The sequence below is a fragment of the Oryx dammah genome, unplaced genomic scaffold (assembly GCF_014754425.2).
Source record: "Oryx dammah isolate SB20612 unplaced genomic scaffold, SCBI_Odam_1.1 HiC_scaffold_13, whole genome shotgun sequence".
In the NCBI taxonomy this organism is placed as follows: domain Eukaryota; kingdom Metazoa; phylum Chordata; class Mammalia; order Artiodactyla; family Bovidae; genus Oryx; species Oryx dammah.
This window is the reverse complement of record NW_024070197.1, coordinates 7266318-7272858: the sequence shown is the minus strand read 5'-3', so window position 1 is coordinate 7272858 and position 6541 is coordinate 7266318.

Below are 6541 nucleotides of genomic sequence, written 5' to 3'. Positions count from 1 at the left end.
TTTCTCCCGGCAATCTTGATTCCAGCTTGTGTTTCTTCCAGCCCAGCGTTTCTCATGATGTACTCTGCATAGAAATTAAATAAGCACGGTGACAATATACAGCCTTGACGTACTCCTTTTCCTATTTGGAACCAGTCTGTTGTTCCATGTCCAGTTCTAACTGTTGCTTCCTGACCTGCAGATTTCTCAAGAGGTAGGTCAGGTGGTCTGGTATTCCCATCTCTTGAAGAATTTTCCACAGTTTATTGTGATCCACACAGTCAAAGGCTTTGGCATAGTCAATAAAGCAGAAATAGATGTTTTTCTGGAACTCTCTTGCTTTTTCCATGATCCAGTGGATGTTGGTAATTTGATCTCTGGTTCCTCTGCCTTTCCTAAAACCAGCTTGAACATCAGGAAGTTCACAGTTTATGTATTGCTGAAGCCTGGCTTGGAGAATTTTGAGCATTAATTTACTAGCATGTGAGATGAGTGCAATGGTGCGGTACTTTGAGCATTCTTTTGCATTGCCTTTCTTTGGAAGTGGAATGAAAAGTGATCTTTCCAGTCCTGTGGCCACTGCTGAGTTTTCCAAATTTGCTAGCATATTGAGTGCAGCACTTTCACAGTATCCTCTTTCAGGATTTGAAACAGCTCAACTGGAATTCCATCACCTCCACTACCTTTGTTCATAGTGATGCTTTCTAAGGCCCACTTGACTTCACATTCCAGGATGTCTGGCTCTAGATTAGTGATCACACCATCATGATTACCTGGGTCATGAAGATCTTTTTTGTACACTTCCTCTGTGTATCCCTGGCACCTCTTCTTAATATCTTCTGCTTGTGTTAGGTCCATACCATTTCTGTCCTTTATCAAGCCCATCTTTGCCTGAAATGTTCCCTTGGTATCTCTAATTTTCTTGAAGAGAACTCTAGTCTTTCCCATTCTGTTGTTTTTCTCTATTTCTTTGCATTGATCGCTGAGGAAGGCTTTCTTATCTCTTCTTGCTATTCTTCGGAACTCTGCATTCAGATGCTTATATCTTTCCTTTTCTCCTTTGCTTTTTGCTTCTCTTCTTTTCACAGCTATTTGTAAGGCCTCCCCAGACAGCCATTTTGCTTTTTTGCATTTCTTTTCCATGGGGATGGTCTTGATCCCTGTCTCCTGTACAATGTCATGAACCTCATAGGGTAGTGTTTTATTACTTATCATGAGAAAGAAACAAGCTCAGTGTGTGCGGCACTGATAGTGGTCCCTGAAGTTATATTTTTTGTTCTCACAATCTGGACCAGTGGATTCATCGTTGTCATCCTACACAGACATAATGAGTCCAAAACATTCCTAGGAAGAAAGTGTCTCCCAGATCCTCTGCTGAGTCCAGAGCTACCCAGGACATCCTTGTTCTTGTGAGCACCTTTGTATCTTTTTACACCCTTTCCTCCATCTTTCACATTCCTTATTTTGTTTTTATAATCCCACTTCATTGTTTCTGAAAACTTCTGCCCTAATTTCTGTGTGTTTTCCAACTGTCAGCCCCTTTCTGCTCATGAGCCTGGACTCCACGACAACCAGGCTCTCCTTTGTGTGGATAATGAATACAAAAGCTGTCACTTTTAGTCAGAATTATCTAAATTGTTAGTTTTCGCACAATAATCCATTGTCTATTCATTCATCACTTGAGAACGTTAATGCAGAAACTTAGGGGAAAATCTGTTCTTTCTAATGGACATGCCAGTGGAACTGGCCTGGTGATCCAGTAGTTCAGACTCCATGCTTCCACTGCCAGGCAGCAGGTTTGATCCCTGGTCGGGGAACTAAGATCCTGAAAGCTTCAGGGCATGACTAAAAAAAAAGTCACAATGTGTTGATTATACTTGTGAATGGCCATTTGGGATTAATAAAATCCATAGAGAATTACCTTTTTTAAAAAAATCACCCTTTAAAAGATTTTTAATTAAACAATAAAATTCATGCTAATGGGTATTGGGCTTTTCAGCTGGTTGAATGTGGGACCTACATTGCTATGAAATGTGAAAGTGTCAGTCACTCAGTCATCTCAAATTCTTTGTGACCTTATGGACTGTAGCCCATCAGTCTCCTCTGTACATGAAATTCTCCAAGAATACTAGAATGGGTTGCCATTCCATTCTCCATGGGAACTTCCTGACCCAGGGATCAAACACAGGTCTCCTGCATTGCATACAGATTCTTTATTGTCTGAACCACCATAGAAGCCCCCTACATTGCTGTTCAGTTCAGTTCAGTTCAGTTCAGTCACTCAGTTGTGTCTGACTCTTTGTGACCCCATGAATCGCAGCACGCCAGGCCTCTATGTCCATCACCAACTCCCAGAGTTCACTCAGATTCACGTCCATCGAGTCAGTGATGCCATCCAGCCATCCCATCCTCTGTCATTCCCTTTTCCTCCTGCCCCCAATCCCTCCCAGCATCAGAGTCTTTTCCAATGAGTCAACTCTGCGCATGAGGTGGCCAAAGTATTGGAGTTTCAGCTTTAGCATCATTCCCTCCAAAGAAATCCCAGGGCTGATCTTCAGAATGGACTGGTTGGATCTCCTTGCAGTCCAAGGGACTCTCAAGAGTCTTCTCCAACACCACAGTTCAAAAGCATCAATTCTTCGGCGCTCAGCTTTCTTCACAGTCCAACTCTCACATCCATACACAACCACTGGAAAAACCATAGCCTTGACTAGACAGACCTTTGTTGGCAAAGTAATGTCTCTCCTTTTTAATATGCTATCTAGGTTGGTCATAACTTTTCTTCCAAGGAGTAAGCGTCTTTTAATTTCATGGCTGCAATCACCATCTGCAGTGATTTTGGAGCCCCCCCCAAATAAAGTCTGACACTGTTTCCACTGTTTTCCCATCTATTTGCCATGAAGTGATGGGACCGGATGCCATGATCTTCGTTTTCTGAATGTTGAGCTTTAAGCCAACTTTTTCACTCTCCTCTTTCACTTTCACATTGCTGTAGTAGGGGTGAATTAAGCCTCATCCTGATACATAGTATACTGTAGACATTAAACTTAATCAAATGAGGCAAATGAATAGATCTGGTCTTATGTGCGGCTGCCGCAACCGGCGCACTAAGGGCAGGCGGCTGCCCCGACCGGCACACTAAGCGCGGGCGAGAGGAACTACCCCATGTCCGAGGTCAGAGGCGGCGGCCGGGAGGAGCCACCCCGCGTCGGAGGTCAGAGGCAGCAGACGAGAGGAGCCACCCCACGCCCGAGCCCAGCGGTGGCTGCCGGGAAGAGCCACTCTACACCCGAGGCCAGGGGCGGCAGCCGGGAGGAGCAACCCAACGTCCAAGGAGTGGTGGCTGCATGGGCGCAGGAGGGCCTAGAGGAGCTATGCCACGTTGAAGGTCAGGAAGGGTGGTGGTGTGGAGATACCCCTCATCCAAGGTAAAGAGCAGCGGCTGCACTTTGCTGGAGCAGCCGTGAAGAGATACCCCACGCCCAAGGTAAGAGAAACCCAAGTAAGATGGTAGGTGTTGCAAGAGGGCATCAGAGGGCAGGCACACTGAAACCATACTCACAGGAAACTAGTCAATCTAATCACACTAGGACCACAGCCTTGTCTAGCTCAATGAAACTAAGCCATGCCCGTGGGGCAACCCAAGATGAGTGGGTCATGGTGGAAGGGTCTGACAGAATGTGATCCACTGGAGAAGGGAATGGCAAACCACTTCAGTATTCTTGCCTTGAGAACCCCATGAACAGTATGAAAAGGCAAAATGATAGGATACTGAAAGAGGAACTCCCCAGGTCAGTAGGTGCCCAATATGCTACTGGAGATCAGTGGAGAAATAGCTCCAGAAAGAATGAAGGGATGGAGCCAAAGCAAAAACAATACCCAGCTGTGGATGTGACTGGTGATAGAAGCAAGATCCGATGCTGTAAAGAGCAATATTGCAGAGGAACCTGGAATGTCAGGTCCATGAATCAAGGCAAATTGGAAGTGGTCAAACAAGAGATGGCAACAGTGAACATCGACATTCTAGGAATCAGCGAACTAAAATGGACTGGAATGGGTGAATTTAACTCAGATGACCATTATATCTACTACTGCGGGCAGGAATCCCTCAGAAGAAATGGAGTAGCCATCATGGTCAACAGAAGAGTCCGAAATGCACTACTTGGATGCAGTCTCAAAAATGACAATGATCTCTGTTCGTTTCCAAGGCAAACCATTCAATACCAGGGTAATCCAAGTCCGTGCCCCAACCAGTAATGCTGAAGAAGCTGAAGTTGAATGGTTCTATGAAGACCTACAAGACCTTTTAGAACTAACACCCAAAAAAGATATCCTTTTCATTATAGGGGACTGGAATGCAAAAGTAGAAAGTCAAGAAACACCTGGAGTAACAGGGAAATTTGGCCTTGGAATGCGGAATGAAGCAGGGCAAAGACTAATAGAGGTTTGCCAAGAAAATGCACTGGTTATAGCAAACACCCTTTTCCAACAACACAAGAGAAGACTCTACATATGGACATCACCAGATGGTCAACACCGAAATCAGATTGATACATTCTTTGCAGCCAAAGATGGAGAAGCTCTATACAGTCAACAAAACCAAGACCAGGCACTGACTGTGGCTCAGATCATGAACTCCTTATTACCAAATTCAGACTTATATTGAAGAAAGTAGGGAAAACTGCTAGAATATTCAGGTATGACCTAAATCAAATCCCTTATGATTATACAGTGAAAGTGAGAAAAAGATTTAAGGGACTAGATCTGATAGAGTGCCTGATGAACTATGGAATGAGGTTCGTGACCTTGTACAGAAGACAGATATCAATATCATCTCCATGGAAAAGAAATGCAAAAAAGCAAAATGGCTGTCTGGGGAGGCCTTACAAATAGCTGTGAAAAGAAGCAAAAAGCAAAGGAGAAAAGGAAAGATATAAGCATCCGAATGCAGAATTCCAAAGAATAGCAAGAAGAGATAAGAAAGCCTTCTTCAGTGATCAATGCAAAGAAATAGAGAAACAACAACAGAATGGGAAAAACTAGAGATCTCTTCAAGAAAATTAGAGATACCCAGGGAACATTTCATGCAAAGATGGGCTTGATAAAGGACAGAAATGGTATGGACCTAACACAAGCAGAAGATATTAAGAAGAGGTGGCAAGAATACACAGAGGAAGTGTACAAAAAAGATCTTCATGACCCAGGTAATCACGATGGTGTGATCACTAATCTAGAGCCAGACATCCTGGAATGTGAAGTCAAGTGGGCCTTAGAAAGCATCACTATGAACAAAGGTAGTGGAGGTGATGGAATTCCAGTTGAGCTATTTCAAATCCTGAAAGATGATGCTGTGAAAGTGCTGCACTCAATATGCCAGCAAATTTGGAAAACTCAGCAGTGGCCACAGGACTGGAAAAGGTCACTTTTCATTCCAATTCCAAAGAGAGGCAATGCCAAAGAATGCTCAAATTACCGCACCATTGCACTCATCTCACATGTTAGTAAATTAATGCTCAAAATTCTCCAAGCCAGGCTTCAGCAATACATGAACTATGAACTTCCTGATGTTCAAGCTGGTTTTAGGAAAGGCAGAGGAACCAGAGATCAAATTGCCAACATCCACTGGATCATGGAAAAAGCAAGAGAGTTCCAGAAAAACATTTATTTCTGCTTTATTGACTATGCCAAAGCCTTTGACTGTGTGGATCACAATAAACTGTGGAAAATTCTTCAAGAGATGGGAATACCAGACCACCTGACCTACCTCTTGAGCAATCTGTATGCAGGTCAGGAAGCAACAGTTAGAACTGGGCATGGAGCAACAGACTGGTTCCAAATAGGAAAAGGAGTACGTCAAGGCTGTATATTGTCACCCTGCTTATTTAACTTCTATGCAGAGTACATCATGAGAAAAGCTGGACTGGAAGAAACACAAGCTGGAATCGAGATTGCCGGGAGAAACATCAATAACCTCAGATATGCAGATGACACCACCCTTATGGCAGAAAGTGAAGAGGAACTAAAAAGTCTCTTGATGAAAGTCAAAGAGGAGAGTGAAAAAGTTGGCTTAAAGGTCAACATTCAGAAAACAAAGATCATGGCATCCAGTCCCATCACTTCATGGGAAATATTGGGGAAACAGTGGAAACAGTGTCATACTTTATTTTTGGGGGCTCCAGAATCACTGCAGATGGTGACTGCAGCCATGAAATTAAAAGACGCTTACTCCTTGGAAGAAAAGTTATGACCAACCTAGATAGCATATTCAAAAGCAGAGACATTACTTTGCCGACTAAGGTCCGTCTAGGCCAGACTATGGTTTTTCCAGTAGTCATGTATGGATGTAAGAGTTGGATGTGAAGAAGGCTGAGCGCCAAAGAATTGATGCTTTTGAACTGTGGTGTTGGAGAAGACTCTTGAGAGTCCCTTGGACTGCAAGGAGATCCAACCAGTCCATTCTGAAGGAGATCAACCCTGGGATTTCTTTGGAAGGAATGATGCTAAAGCTGAAACTCCAGTACTTTGGCCACCTCATGCGAAGAGTTGACTCATTGGAAAAGAC